General features: G+C 37.2%; 1 long non-coding RNA gene across 1 annotated transcript; it reads left to right on the forward strand.

Moving 5' to 3' along the window:
• Positions 1-595: 595 nt before the first annotated feature.
• LOC127115528 (uncharacterized) lies at positions 596-1,628 on the forward strand. The gene is made up of 2 exons (XR_007800758.1): positions 596-1,236; positions 1,380-1,628. It is a non-coding gene; the product is annotated as an uncharacterized LOC127115528 (long non-coding RNA).
• Positions 1,629-17,569: the final 15,941 nt, after the last annotated feature.

Below are 17,569 nucleotides of genomic sequence, written 5' to 3' on the forward strand. Positions count from 1 at the left end.
GACCCCCCCTTAGACAGCGCTTTTAGAAAGCGCTTTTAAATATAGACCTTAGTCAGCGCTTTTGAGAAAGCGCTGTTTAAAGTCTTTCAATTAAAAAAAAAATTAAAACCAAAAGCGCTGTCTAAGGTGGGGGTTTAGAAAGCGCTTTTGGAAAGCGCTGTCTAAGGCATATCTTAGAAAGCGCTTTCCACAAAAGCGCTGTCTAAGGTCTAATTAAAATTAAATTTCAGACTTCTATTTTCGTTCTCAGTTCTTTTTGTTTTCCCTCCTGCGATTAAACCCCTCCAGCGAACCCTAACAGCGAACGAGAATACATTGTAATCATTCGGTTTCAATACCAGAAAGTGTTTGAAGAATCGGTTTCAGAACGTCATTTCTACTGCGGTATGTTCTTCATTTCTGCATTTTTTCATTTCTGATTCAGTTCGTCATTTCTACTGCGTTTTGTTCGTCATTTCTTAACATTTTCATTCATTTGGTTTCAGGCATTGCAAGTGTTTGAAGAATATTTCATTTCTGAAAGTGTTTGAAGAATCCTTCATTTCGGTATGTTCTATGATTTTTATTTAGTGTCACTGCTTATGAACTTTGTTAAAGATCCAATGAATGAGATCGATTTCATTTGATATCAGTGACGCTAAGTAGCGGCGCTGTAGCGCTATTGCACCGCGGAATCGGAACTAATTGCTATTATTCTGCGATACACTATTTAGTAAAATAATGTGAAATAACAGCTATATCGGCACCATAACACTGCTGTGCAGCGGAATTTAAACAAACTGCCATATACCCGTTTTGAATTGACACCACATACTGTTTGATCATGTTACAGACATTTAGTCCTATTTCTTAACCTTTTACCTTTACTCAATATATTTCAGAAAAGGAAGCACGACGGAGATGATGATGTTAATGATGTGCACAAACACAAAAAGAGTAAGGTAATATAATAAGAAATGTAATCTTGTGATTAGTTTTTTTCTACATCTTTTCCTTCTCGGCACATTTCTGGTGTATGATTCTTAGTGACCGACAGTGTATCCTATCTTTAATGAACTTTTTTGTTCTACTTTTTAATATTTTGCAGCATAAGAGCTCAAGAATTGATGAGTTAGGGGCAATAAAGGTCGCCGGCTGAAATAGTTATTTACTTTTAGTTCACTCTCTTTTCCTCAATTGGTTGTTGTCATTTGTGTGTGAAGGAGACTTTTGCCTGACATTTTCAGATTTCTTGAGGTACGGGGAACCTTCAATTATAGTTTAACATGCTTTGAACAAAAATGTTGTGAATTGTCGGCAATAGCGATACTATCGCACTGTCGCATAGCGGGATTTGAACAATCGTGATACTGACGTGTTGCAACATCTTGATTTTGCAGAGTAGCTAGGGGACCTGACTAAAAGATTATCATGATGGTGAATTCACCGGATGATGGAAAAGGAAGCAGGTAAAAATATATGATGAAGATAAAACTATTCTTGTATAATAACAATTACCTTGTAGATTTGCTAGTAAACTTTGGTCTTCCTTTTCCCAGTTTTTGGAGCACTGGATATATCTCGACATTGTTTTGACTTTGATTTTCTTCTTTTTTATATACATAAAATATTCCGTAGTTTACAATTTATTTATTAAGGTTTTTTTTGAACTAGATCTAGAAGCTTCTAAGGGGGGGCTAGTGTGTGTATATCGATAGAACCTCCGACCCGAATAAGCATAATTTATTAAACATTCGCGGGTGGATATGTCTTTGTCTGTATCGGATCTGTATAGAGTTAAAGTTGTAAACTATATGGGAAGGAACTTTCCACGCCCTAAATATTATTTCAGATGTTCACATTTAGGAAAAAATGTGAGTTTTGTTACTTCAGAAGTAGACTTTTGAAAGCAATTCTTTTTGACCCGGAAATACTAAATCTTGCATGTTTTGATGCATATTTTGGAACAATTCAGTTAGTGTGAGTGTATGCTTTTGAAAATGGATGGTTTTTTTATAGAAGCAACTTGGGTGGGGGGAGAGTAGCGTTCATTATTGTCTTTTGGGAAATAGGCCCAACATGATTGACTTCCTAAACCTAGTTTTGAGAATGTCATGTTTTTTTCTACTAGAAACTTGATTTTTCAAAAACAGAGAAGGACATCTGTTATATAGGTGTGTTTATGGTGTGGGTGGCACAAAGCGAACCAATTCATCATTAGAGTTCCCTAAATGAAGAATCCTTCATTTCTACTTGTTTGGTTCAATGCTTGCTCTTTTTGTTTGTAAAATACACTGTTGATGCTCAATTGCCAACCCTAACTGAATGAGAAATAAAAATTCTTGTTCTTGTCTTTATGTAAGTGCAAGCATCTTTCTTTATCATCTAATATGCAAATATGAATACCTAACAATATCACATTAATTATGAGTACTATTTTTGTTGCATTATTCTACATGTACATCAAGTATTTTGTCCAAATATTTGAATATAAAGTTTAGGCGAGTAATGGGGTCCATTTATAGACTTTTAGATTGAACACATAAGATTTTGGACATGAAACATGGTTTTCCCACATAAAAAGGTAGGTAGGTAGTATTAAATTTCATAAGATAATGCGTATATTCAAAGTTTAAAATTTATGCTTAAAATTTAATGTGTATATTCAAAGTTTAAAATTTATGCTTAAAATTTTACTTACATATTTTCCTTGGTTATGTTAAATAGACTCCCACAAAATCCAAATCAAAAGATAATGCGATTCCACGGCATACCGAGTCCACGGTTTCAAGAAAAGAGGTAATATACAATTATATGACATATATTCATGGAAGTTGTTACATTCTTAATTTGATCTAACTATTTATATGACATGTAGCTTCAAGAAAATGAGGTTAGCAATGCCTCCGCACAACAAAAAAAGGAGGTTAGCAACGCCTCCGCACGGGTAAAAAGTTCTGGTGCTAAGAAGACCGTAGCTAGGAAAAAACCTACCACCAAGTATAGGTCGTGCCTCAGGACATTTCTAGAGATGACCGATATACCGACCTGAGGTGTTCGGACTGTACATATGGAGGTAGGGATTTTCGGCTTTGATTACGACCAAATGATTGGTAATGAAGACTTCATGCAAATTTTTAGTCATGAAGAAATCGGCGTCACCGTTGTCAATACATATATTAGGTAAATCCGGTCTATTTTGTTTTATTAATTAAACAACTTATGTTAATGATGTTTACTTTATGTTAATCCGGTTTACTTTATGTTTCAAAAGAGGTGTTAATGATGTTTTTATATTAGGTTTTTGTATGACAAATTGATGCGCCCCAATGGTTTGGACGTGTCATTCGGATTCTTAGCACCCGCGACCGTCAACTTAGGTTTAATCTTAAGTAGACCGGATACCGTGACGGAGTACGTTCTTCGGATCCTCATGGACAATAAAGATGCGGAGAAGTTGTTTTTTATACCGTTTAATACCGGGTTAGCATTTCATTCTAAATTCATCTATTATAATTATTTTCCAAGTTACCATCTAACATTTGCCTAATCATTACAGTGGACATTGGTTGTTGCTCGCAATCAATCCTATCCGAGAAATTGTGTATTATCTTGACTCGTTAGGAAATGATTGGACAACATACCCGGACATGAAGGTCCTAATTGACACGTAAGTGAGAATGTTCAAAATTTTTCTTAGTCTATGTGAATTGTTCTAATTGCTTCATTTTTATTTTATTAGCGTCCTACAAGCTTTTCGGGCCCAACGAGATATCCAAACCTCAAGGAGGGGCGCCAACTCCATTACATGGATTAAAGTGGCGGTATATTTTTAATTACCACATTTTTTATTATATTAGTGATGACACTTGATAAAACTTAGGATTTATAATCCATATTTTTTTTTCATATGTAGTGTCCTCAACAACGTAATCAAATAGATTGCGGGTATTTCATGTTGAGGTTTATGCGAGATACTCTTGCTTTGGGCCGATTAAAGATTCCCACCGATGTATGTATTTCTAACTTATGAGTTATTTTTATATTTACACATATCTCATATAATTAAATAGTTGGAATTAATTCAAAATATGTTATATTATTATGTAGTACTTTGATGAATTCAAGTGTGCATTTTATACAAAGGATCAAGTGGACGAAATCAAAGAGGAGTGGTGTCAATTCATGATAAAGCTCAATGTTTGTTCATAAATTTGTGTAATTAATGTGTACATTTGTAGTATATGTTATGACTTGTAAATGTGTACATAAATTTGTATATATTTTGATACATTTAAGGCAAAATTGGTTTGAATTGGTATATATATATATTTGTTAGCCAAAAATTGGTAGAAAAAAGGCCAAAATGGCATATATAAAATGTGATAATTGTCTGTCAAAATCTGGTTGAAAACAGGTAGAAATTCTGGTTTATAAACCTGGAAAAAATGTGGTTTAAAACAAAAGCTTCAAAAATTTTCGTATACCTTAGACAGCGCTTTTGTAAAAAGCGCTGTCTAAGGGGGGGATTAGAAAGCGCTTTAGGCAAAAGCGCTGTCTAAGGGGGGGCTTAGACAGCGCTTTTTGAAAAACGCTGTCTAAGGTATACCTAAAAAAATTAAAATAGGAGGGTCTTAGAAAGCGCTTTTGGCCAAAGCGCTGTCTAAGGGGGTGAGGCTTAGACAACGCTTTTCAAAAGCGCTGTCTAAGGTATACCTAAAAAATTTAAAATAAGAGGGTCTTATAAAGCGCTTTTGGCCAAAGCGCTGTCTAGGGGGGGGGGGGCTTAGACAGCGCTTTTAAGATTTAAAAAAGCGCTGTCTAAACCTTTAGCAGCGGAGGTTTAGACAGCGCTTTAAAGCGCTGTCTAAGGCTAAAAAAAGCGCTGTCTAAGGTCTTGTTTGTTGTAGTGAAAGTAAGTGTAGCAGAGATGAGGATGTTGCGTTGGATGTACGGGAAAATTAAAATGTTTTAGATTATAAATGAAATTATTAGAGAGAGAGTTGGGGTAACACCTAAATTAGAAAAGATGGTAGAAAATAGACTTAGGTTGTTTGGGCATGTAGAGAGAAGATGTGTAGACTCTGTGGTAAGGAGGGTAGATCAAATGAAGAGAAGTCAAACAACTAAAGAAAGATGAAGACCTAAAAAGACTATAAGAGAAGTTATTGAGAAAACATCTCGAGATTAACAATTTGGATAGAAGCATGGTTTTGAATATAACGTTATGGAGAAAGTTGGTTCATGTAGTCGAACACACTTAGTGGGATAAGGCTTAGTTGTTGTTGTATTTACTTTTCTGTGCATAATTTATGATTCTTCTCTTCTTCTTTTTTTCAATCAACATGTTTCTTTAATATTTTGATTTTTTTTATCACAATTCACATCTCTCTTATTTTTGAAATCATTTGAGTAACAATATCTACATAAAAAAAATAGATAATGACCATAAGTTGTTATGTTAGTTAAATGAAGCTACAATGCTAAAATTGTGATAAGAGTTACCGAAATATGAATATCCACTAGGCATGGTTCTTGAAGAGTATGCATTATTAGGGATGTACATGGGTTATATCAACCCACAAAATTCGGTCAAACTCAATAAAAAATTTAAAAAAAGTGTTGGGTCGGATAATTGGGTAAATATGTGTTTAAAAACTAAAAAACCTATTCAAAAATCGAGTTTTAGATAAAATCAGACCCAAACTAAAAAAATCCACTAACCCACTAGTCAAACATTTATTATTATAAATCTAATAATTTTGATGAATATTAATTTAGTTGTTGCAATTTTAATCTCTTAACATTTACTATTTTAATGAACCATGGCTTTAATTAATTTTTAATGTTTCACCCTTTAGTTATTTTGATGCTAATACAATTTTATGTCATGAAACTTTAGTTTGTTATTAGTATTTTATGATAATTTTATTAGTTGATGATATCATTATTATTTTATGATGCTAAAATATAGTAAAAATACATTATCTATTTTTTTCCAAAAATAAAATTATTGAGTAACTTTTATGAAAAAAAATGATGATCATTTAATATAAATTAAATTTTTTTATTTGGGCAACCCAGTACTCAATCCAAATCAACCAAAAAATTAATGGATTTGTCTAAACCGACTCATTAGTATAAATGGTGATTATTTTACCTCACCCAAACTGAAATACCTATATAATTAATGGATTTGTCTAAACCGACTCATTAATATAAAGGGTGGTTATTTTACCTCACCCAACTCAAACCAACCCACTTACACCCCGATATATTATTTTGAGCGACAAGATTATTAATTATCACATTTTCTCTTCAATATGAAGTGGAGTTAAAAGAAAAGTTTAAGAAACTCATAATAACAATTATTGGCTTCTAAGGATGGTGAAAAGATAAAATTCTAGAATGTTTCTAGGAGGTGGTCGGCCCCCTTAGTTCAAACCTTCAACATCCTTATTAGCTTCACAACCTTTCCAAAGCTAATGTCAAATATTTTAAGCTGCACTATTAATGGATAATCCTTTCTGTGATCCTTTAAGCTAATCAATTTTGGCTTCAACATGTTCAACAAATCATTATTCCAATATTACAAAACAAGACCAATTTCTTTAGAAACACTCAACTTTAGGAAGCTCATTTTTAAAGAGGTATTCCTTTGCAAATATCAATTGGTCAAAAGAATAATTGAGCTAAAACCTATTGGTACCAATCAACTACTTCTACTAAATCTCTTTTAGTCCGAAGAATCATTCTTAATAGATTCCACGTAGTTTTTTTTTAACACAATAGATTCAACGTTGATGAAAACCTGTTGTTTAGAGCATGCAATCTTCCAACCCCGTGCAGTATTTTCTGAAAACGTCTTGAATCCTCTAATCATTTATTTTTGGATTTCTCTTTTGCAACATCTTTTTCGAATTGGCTTACTTCTATGTTCAAAACTGGTGTTAGTTTTAATTCAATCACTAAGCTTTTAGAAACATGCAAATTGAGCTCTTTGGAGACGATAGTGCAATTGAGATTGCACATAGTAAAGGTTGGCACCACCTATGGATGAAATGTTACTCTAAATTATTTACCTTGGCATCCAAGTCATCGAACATTGTCCTCGGGCAACATAAAAACAAATGGTAAAATTGATTGAAGCTAATTGCCAACATGTCCTTCTTTGTTATGCCGAGAAGAAAAGCACTATGCAGACAAGAAAAGAAACTTGGGTTTATTCATCCAATCTAATAACTAATGAGATTATTAATACTCTAGATCAGAATTATTAAAGTCATTGAATTCATGGAAGAATTAGTCACAATTTAGACTAATTGCATAATTACAATAGGAAAGAGACTATCTATATATAGTCTATCAAAAGCAGAAAAATAGGGAGGGTAGTTACAATGTAACACCGAGCTAAAGAAAAGAAAAAAAAAAACAGAAAAAAAAATAGTATAAGTTATATTTTAATACCCTACCCCAAAATGTATATCAAGCGATCCTAGTTTGCTAACAAAGGTTGGAGAAAGGACCGAAATGCAGCGACTTGATGAAAATGTCCGCGGTTTGGTTGGCAAAATCTATGGGCATCAAATGGATGATGTTGTCTTGGATTTTATCACGAACCACATGACAGTTGAGCTCAATATATTTTGTGCATTCATGAAAGACGAAGTTGGTGGAAATTTGTAGAGCACTTCTGCTGCCACAGAAAATGGTGATGTGTTTAGTGAGAGGAATGTTGAAGTCATGAAGAAGAAATTTGAGCCAAACAGCCGCACAAGCAGTGTTGGCAAGGGCGCGGTATTCCGCTTCAGAAGATGATCGGGAAACTGTATGCTGCTTCTTGCATTTCCATGAGATAAGGGAAGCTCCCATGAAGAAACAAAAGCATGTCGTGGATATGCGAGTGATGGGACAAGCTCCCTAGTCGGAGTAAGAAGAACCAATAAGTGTTAAGTCTGTCTTGTGCTTGAAGTAAATGTTGATGTAAGCCCTAGAGGCCAATACTTTTGGTACTTGTATCGAATTATTTATTAATAATAAAAGGTTTTTTCTTTATTATGTTTGTTTAATAAAGTTCCTAGAATAGTTAGTCCGTTTAATGTGTCAAGTGTGACTTAATCATGAGATCCCATTAAACATAAGGACACTATTCTTAAAGTATCCGTAGTTGAACTTTGTTGTGAAGTGGGATAACATTAAAGCATTAAGACTATTATGTATATAGACTGATGATCACATCTCATGGATCATGGATAAGGAGTTATCAAGTCTTAAACATAAGTATGAATATTGAGAGTAATATTTATACTGGATTGACCCGCTATGAGAATACTCTATAGAATGTTATGCTAAGTGCCATAAGTTATTCTCATGGTGATAATGGTGTATACCACCCTTTGACCTGAAACCACTATGTACCCTAGATATAGAGTCGAGTGCCTTATTGCTGATCAAACATTGTCCGCAACTAGATGACCATAAAGACAGTTGATGAGTACTCCACGAAGCATGCTGAGGGACATGAGTGACCTAGATGGAATTTTCCCATCCTGCGTAACAGGATAAATGTCTACGGGCCCAATATTGAACTGGACAAGGATGACACGGTCTATGCCTTGTGTTCAATATAGACATAAGGGCAAAAGGATAATTATACACATAAGTATTATCACAAAAGGATTTGTCAGATCACATGAAATTTTCGTATCTTGGGTAGTAGTGATGTGTTGCTAGATACCGCTCACTGTTTATTATGTTAAATACGTGATTTAATATAATTGCTAATGTCGCGAAAACCTACAGGGTCACTCACAAAAGGACAGATTGATGAGAGATAGAGTAACTAAGGAACATCGTAAGGTACGATGCACTTAAGTGAATTGTAGAACATCGTAAGGTACGGTGTACTTAAGTAGAATACAAAATATGGTAAGGTACCACACGCTTAAGTGATTTTGGCATATCATAAGATATGGGTCACATACACTTAAGTGGGCTTTTTAGCTTGCAGCCCACATAAGTGGTTCTATAAATAGAACCCTGGTGCAGAAGCATTTGAGAAGTTGCAATTTCGTTTCTCTCTCTCTCTCTCTCTCTCTCTCTCTCTCTCTCTCTCTTTCTCTCTCTCTCTCTCTCTCTCTCTCTCTCTCTCTCTCTCTCTCTCTCACACACACACTCTCACTCAAAGCCTTCATTCATAACAGCTAGCACTGAGATTGAAGGAATCCGTTCGTATGGACTGAGTAGAGGCGTTGTCACCATTCAACGTTCGTGATCACTCTGTAGATCTGCATAAGAGGTTTCAATCGCCACAAGAGGTAACGATTCTATCACTTGTCATGCCCATTCGTAAGGATCACTAAAGGAGAAATTTTTTAAATTCCGCTGCATTTTGGATCGCTCTTCTCCTTCAGTAAATTCCCAGCGCATGAGCATTTTTTATGTAGCATAGAATTCTGATAGTAGCCTACTTATGTGTGTTTGTTGGGGAGACAAGATGTTGACTGAGCCTGAAAGATAATATCAAGGCACAAATGAGTCAAGTAGATTAACTTACCAATGTGACTCTGAAAGGTAGAGGGTGTGATAGGAGCGGAGCATTGTCAGGGTTTAAGTTATGGGTGAGATCCATAGGTGTTAAGGTTGGCTTAGCTGCAAGAAGGCTCATTTCTTGTAAGAAATCTAGGTTGTACTTACGTTGATAGAATGAGATACCCTGAGAGTTTCTTGCAACCTCAAAACCTAATAAATACTCAACTTTGCCAGAGTCTTTAATGCTGAAGGTATTTTCGAGAACAATTTTAATATGATTAATCTCAATGAGGTTGTTGCTTGCAAGTACTAAATCATAAACATATACAAGAATAACTGTAAAAGAAATTGTCAGTTTTCTTGGTGAACAATGAATAGTCAGATTTAGATTGACAATAGCCTAAAGAAATGAAAGTATTAGTGAGTTTGTTGTTCCATTGCCAATGGTCAGCTTGAGGCTGTAAATCGATCATTTAAGCTTACAAACGAGGTTTTTGTTAAAGACTTTTAGGTTTGGTGGAACTTTCACACTACTATAAAATAAATCTTTCGTCATAGTAAACTACAGCGATATGTTTGTTAACCGTGGTAATACCTCAGTTGTGGAAGCGCTTTTTTTATTTATATTTATGAAAATACGTTGCATTAGGGTAAACCTAATAAATCGTGATTATACATTTATGGAGTGACAAGGTTTGAATCTCAACTCCAATAATTTATGTACTCTTTCAATAATTCAATCAATTTAGCCTTCATTTTTGACCCAACTTTAGTGCTTATATAAGTTGGTCTTTTCGAGACCCCATCTCCTAGATCTATCTCCTCGAGTGGGTCTTGCGCTTGCATTATCTGCAACTCATTTAATGGGTCTTTCTCAAACCCCAAAGGATCATTCTCATAAACGCAATCTAGCCTCCAGCTTTCTAAAGTTGTTGTTTGGCCTTGTTGGCCATCTTTGTAACACCCTTCTAAAATACCCCAAATATTTAATTAAAATAACAACATATAAATCAGAGTAATCATGCAATTAAGGGTGTCACACATTTATTTCGCACCATTCGTCATACTATTTAGTCATGCTCATTATTTAACTCAAAACATAAAGTATTGCACAATACGCAGCGGATAGAGATCAAATCGATCATTCAAAACATGTAACATACTACATGTAAACTGGTTCAACAAACATCAACAACACAATTAAAATGTTCCCTCCCGATGTTACATCTATCAGAGCATGACCCACTAAGGAGACTACACTAGACTCCAAGCATTAGCTTCTACTCAATCACTGCTCGTTACCTGAAAAATAGTTGTAAGGGTGAGTTCCTCAATCGATATAATAAGCATTATAGAATATACTGTCATGTTAAGTAATTTAACACGTTAATCACCCTAATCGTATCACACATTCAGTAACGGCACATCAACTCAAATATCATACTCAATATCAACACAATTCATACTCATGCTCAATGCCAACACAACACACGTATAACATTGGAATACATCCATTCATATTATACACTACACATATATTATGCAATGAGACTCCATGCATGCGGTACCGACTATTCGTGAACATATAGTTCAACTTCACCGACCAAATCCAGGTACGGCTACCAAGCTCACTAGTCCCACTCATTTGAGACCTAGTGACTCACATCACTAATTCCTCACCATGGGAATTAGCTACCACCCCAAGGGCCATGCTATGCACGCTAATTCACCTAGCATGCAACATCAAAAACAGTCCAAATGACTAACATCACTAATTCCTCACCATGGGAATTAGCTACCACCATAAAGGCCACATTATGCACGCTAATCACCTAGCAATGCAACATCACAACAATAATCCACAATGGACCGATGCTCACTCGCTAAGCCATAAAACAGTCCATTCACAACACATGCATAACATACTCATTCACAACATTATGCATACCATCATACATTATCAACACATGTATCAACACATCATATCATGTCAAATAATTAAACACAGTATTAGCACACTCTACTAATACCTATACTGCTCAAAACAGCGGGAAATAATCCCTACTATATCACACACCGATATAGGCAACCATCAATTAGGCACACAACATTTTAATTAACAATTTTTCCACTCTGCAACAGTGTTAACCGGTTAACGCCCTGGGTTAACCGGTTAACGCAGCACAAACACGCTTTCTGGCAAAACGCAACAGTGTTAACCGGTTAACGCCCTGGGTTAACCGGTTAACGCAGACAAAACAGCAGTTTTTCACAATTTATAACAGTGTTAACCGGTTAACGCCCTGGGTTAACCGGTTAACGCAAGACAGAAAGCTGTTCCTGCGCTAACACAAAGCAGAATGCAGAATTCTCCGCATTTTCCGCCGTTGGAGGACTTCCGGACCTCCGATTCCAATTCCGTAAAAAGCTACACGTCCAGCAATTTACGACACACACCATTATCGATTCAATTACAGTTTTCACACAACTTATTCATCACAATTTCTCAGCATTCCAAATCCCAATTAGGGTCAATTCAACGGTTTATCACTACCCATTACATGCTAACCCATAATACCCATTAAACGACGATAAACCCCCCTTACCTGAGTTAATCCGGCAATCTCTAAGCTCCAAGCTTTTCTCTTCTCCAACCTTTGCCCTTGCTCTTCCTCTTTGCCCTTTCTCCACTTTCCACTTTTCAGCCGCTTCTCTGTTTCACGTAAAACTCTTTTTACCAAATGGGATTCTTTTTCCTTACTTCACACTTATATATTTTCCAATAATTATTATTCCAAAATAATAATAATAATAATCCAATAATTCCAATTATTTAACTAAATTAATAAATATAATATTAATTTAAATCAAATAATTATCTTATTTTTATTTTATTGGGGTGTTACAACTCTCCCCCACTAAAAGAGTTTTCGTCCTCGAAAACATACCTCAAGCGAATAACTCCGGATAAGACTCCTTCATCTGACTCTCCAGTTCCCAAGTCACATTGCCACCTGCTGGTCCTCCCCAAGCTACCTTCACCAAGGCAATCTCTTTACCCCGCAACTGCTTCAACTCTCGATCCTCGATCCTCATAGGTGATGTTTCAACAGTCAGGTTATCTCTTACCTGTACATCATCTATTTGGACTACATGCGACGGATCATGAATGTACCTCCTCAACTGAGACACATGAAAAATCTCATGCAAATTCGCAAGCGACGGCGGTAAAGCGATACGATAGGCTACCTCCCCTATCCTCTCCAAAATCTGATAAGGACCAATAAATCGAGGTGTCAACTTCTTCGACTTCAAAGCTCGACCAACACCAGTTATCGGAGTGACACGAAGAAACACATGGTCTCCCTCTTGAAACTTAAGTGACTTCCTCCTCTTATCGTGATAACTCTTCTGACGACTCTGAGCAATTCTCATCTTCTCCTGAATCATCTTAATCTTTTCCGTAGTTTGTTGAACAATCTCCGGTCCAACCACAGCACTCTCACCGGACTCATACCAACATAGAGGCGTCTGACATCTTCTACCATACAAAGCTTCAAACGGTGCCATACCAATGCTCGAATGAAAACTATTGTTGTAGGTAAACTCAATCAAAGGTAAATAACAATCCCAAGCACCTCCCTTTTCCAAAACACAAGCTCTCAAAAGATCCTCTAATGACTGAATCGTCCTCTCAGTCTGACCATCAGTCTGCGGATGATACGCATAACTCAATCTCAGCTTAGTTCCCAAAGCCTTCTGCAAACCTTCCCAGAACTTCGATGTAAATCTCGGGTCTCTGTCCGAAACAATACTCGACGGAATACCATGCAAACTTATAATCTTCTCAATATACAACTCGGCTAATCTCTCTAACGGATAATCCATTCTGATCGGAATGAAATGAGCCGACTTTGTCAATCTGTCAACAATCACCCAAATAGCTTCAAAATTCTTATTTGTCCTCGGCAAACCAGACACAAAATCCATACTGATACTATCCCACTTCCACTCTGGAATAGTCAACGGTTGCATTAGCCCAGACGGCTTCTGATGCTCAATCTTTGACTTCTGACAAGTCAAACAGGAATAAACAAAACTCACAATTTCTCTTTTCATTCCCGGCCACCAAAATAACTTTTTCAAATCATGATACATCTTCGTAGCTCCAGGATGAATACTCAGGCCACTACGATGTCCTTCCTCCAGAATACTCTTCTTAAGTTCGGTAACATCCGGAATACACACCCGATTACCAAATTTCAAAACACCATTCTCATCAACTCTGAATTCACCACCTTGACCTTGATTCACTAAAGTCAACTTATCAACCAAAAGCACATCGGATTTCTGACCCTCTCTAATCTCATCCAGAATACCACTCGTTAACTTCAACATTCCCAATCTAACACTATTGTGAGTACTCTCACACACCAAACTCAAGTCTCTAAACTGCTCAATTAAATCCAATTCTTTAACCATTAACATAGACATATGCAATGATTTCCGACTCAATGCATCAGCCACTACGTTTGCTTTACCCGGATGGTAATTCAAACCAAAGTCATAATCCTTCAGAAACTCTAACCATCTCCTCAGTCTCATATTCAGCTCTTTCTGATCAAACAAATACTTTAAACTCTTATGGTCACTGAAAACCTCAAATCTTGACCCGTACAAGTAATGCCTCCATAACTTCAGAACAAATACCACAGCTGCCAACTCTAAATCGTGTGTCGGATAGTTCCTTTCCTGAATCCTCAGTTGTCTCGAAGCATAAGCTATAACCTGCTTATTCTGCATCAACACACCACCCAAACCCAACAATGAAGCATCACAGTAAACCTCAAATGATTCCGACGGACTCGGTAATATCAGAATAGGAGCAGTAGTTAACCTTCTCTTTAACTCTTGGAAACCTTCTTCACACTTTGAGTCCCAAACAAATGCTTGCCCCTTTCTAGTCAACATCGTCAACGGTAACGCCAACTTAGAAAATCCCTCAACGAATTTCCTATAGTAACCAGCCAATCCAAGGAAACTTCGAATCTCAGCAACAGACTTCGGAGCTTCCCACTTAGACACCGCTTCTATCTTAGAAGGATCAACAGCAACACCACCTCTTGAAATCACATGACCAAGAAAACTAACCTCTTCTAACCAAAATTCACACTTGGATAGTTTAGCAAATAACTTCTTTTCTCGTAGAACTTCTAAAACCACTCTCAAATGCTCAGCATGCTCTCCTTCAGATTTCGAATACACCAAAATGTCATCAATAAACACCACAACAAACTTGTCTAGGTACGGATGGAAAATCCTATTCATATACTCCATGAATACTCCAGGCGCATTAGTCACACCAAAAGGCATTACAGAATACTCATAATGTCCATACCTTGTTCTGAAAGCAGTCTTCTGAATATCCTCAATTTTCACACGTATCTGATGATATCCCGATCTCAAATCTATCTTGCTGAACACACTCGCACCAACCAACTGATCCATCAAATCATCAATCCTCGGCAAAGGATACCGATTCTTGATCGTCACTTTATTCAGTTGTCTGTAGTCCACACACAACCTCATAGTACCTTCTTTCTTCTTAACCAATAACACTGGTGCACCCCACGGTGACACACTCGGACGAATAAATTTCTTATCCAACAGATCTTCCAGCTGACTCTTCAATTCAGCTAACTCAACAGCAGACATACGGTACGGAGCCATCGATATCGGTCTAGTACCAGGTACCAAATCAATCGAGAATTCAACTTCACGCTCTGGCGGCAATTCATTCACTTCTTCAGGAAACACATCAGGAAAATCACACACCACGGCTAGATCGCCAATCACCAGTTTATCTTTAGCCTCCAAAGTCGCTAACAGCATAAACAACTCTGCCCCACCTGCTACTTCCTCATTCACCTGCCTTGCTGATAGAAACAAATCCTTACCTTCCTCAATCTCAGGAAATATCACAGTCTTATCAAAACAGTTGATATAAACTCGGTTAAACACCAACCAGTTCATACCCAAGATAACATCAATTTGCACTAATGGAAGACACACAAGGTCTATCCCAAAGTCTCTACCAAAAATACTCAAAGGACAATTCAAACAAACTGAAGTAGTAGTCACTGAACCCTTCGCAGGAGTATCAATCACCATACTTCCATGCATCTCAGATATCTCTAACTTAAGTTTCACAGCACAGTCCAAAGATATAAAGGAATGAGTAGCACCGGTGTCAATAATAGCTACAAGAGGAAAGCCATTAATATAACACGTACCTCGGATCAAACGATCGTCTGCAAAAGTCTCAGAACCCGATAAAGCAAAGACCTTGCCTCCCGACTGGTTCTCCTTCTTTGGCTTAGGACACTGTGGGCTAATATGACCCAACTCTCCACAGTTGAAACAAGTCACAGTCTTCAACCGGCACTCTGCAGCCAAGTGACCACCTTTGCCACACTTGAAACACTTCTTCTCAGCACTGGCACACTCGTGGAAACGATGTCCCGCCTGACCACATCTGTAACACTTAGCAGGAGCACTAGAGTCTCCCCCACTAGGCCTCTTCATCCCACTCTGTCGCTGGAAACCTTTGCCAGCTGCATACGGTTTCCCACGATCATTCTGATTCTTGCCTTTCCTATCAACCCTCTGCTGATAGATCTCCGCTCTGGCTTTGGTATCCTGTTCAAAAATCCTGCAACAGTCAACCAAATCAGAAAACACTCTAATACGCTGATATCCAATAGCCTGCTTGATCTCGGGACGCAACCCGTTCTCAAACTTCACACATTTTGAAAATTCTCCAGCAGCCTCATTATAGGGAGTGTAATACTTTGACAGCTCTGTGAACTTAGCAGCATACTCAGTAACAGACCTGTTACCCTGCTTCAATTCTAAGAACTCTATCTCTTTCTTTCCTCTGACATCCTCTGGAAAGTACTTCCTCAGGAATCTCTCTCTGAACACAGCCCAAGTGATCTCAGCATTCCCAGCGGTTTCCAACTCAGTGCGGGTAGCAACCCACCAATCATCAGCCTCTTCTGACAGCATATGCGTACCGAACCTGACCTTCTGGTTATCGGCACACTCAGTCACTCGGAAGATTCTCTCGATCTCCTTCAACCACTTCTGAGCGCCATCTGGATCGTATGCTCCCTTGAACATTGGAGGATTGTTCTTCTGGAACTCACTCAGTTGACGAGCAGCTCCCATTCCCACAACATTCGGGTTCCCTCCAAGTACTCCAGCTAGCATACCCAGAGCCTCAGCAATCGCAGCATCGTCTCTACCTCTTCCAGCCATCTCTATTCTGAAAACCCAACAAGCTAAAACAATAAGTACTGATAGGGTTACACAACACCTATCCCGTACAGGGGAAACAGAAAAATTACAACTCGACTCGACCGACTATGCTCTGATACCACTAATGTAACACCCTTCTAAAATACCCCAAATATTTAATTAAAATAACAACATATAAATCAGAGTAACCATGCAATTAAGGGTGTCACACATTTATTTCGCACCATTCGTCATACTATTTAGTCATGCTCATTATTTAACTCAAAACATAAAGTATTGCACAATACGCAGCGGATAGAGATCAAATCGATCATTCAAAACATGTAACATACTACATGTAAACTGGTTCAACAAACATCAACAACACAATTAAAATGTTCCCTCCCGATGTTACATCTATCAGAGCATGACCCACTAAGGAGACTACACTAGACTCCAAGCATTAGCTTCTACTCAATCACTGCTCGTTACCTGAAAAATAGTTGTAAGGGTGAGTTCCTCAATCGATATAATAAGCATTATAGAATATACTGTCATGTTAAGTAATTTAACACGTTAATCACCCTAATCGTATCACACATTCAGTAACGGCACATCAACTCAAATATCATACTCAATATCAACACAATTCATACTCATGCTCAATGCCAACACAACACACGTATAACATTGGAATACATCCATTCATATTATACACTACACATATATTATGCAATGAGACTCCATGCATGCGGTACCG

The sequence above is a fragment of the Lathyrus oleraceus genome, chromosome 1 (genome assembly GCF_024323335.1).
Source record: "Lathyrus oleraceus cultivar Zhongwan6 chromosome 1, CAAS_Psat_ZW6_1.0, whole genome shotgun sequence".
In the NCBI taxonomy this organism is placed as follows: Eukaryota; Viridiplantae; Streptophyta; class Magnoliopsida; order Fabales; family Fabaceae; genus Lathyrus; species Lathyrus oleraceus.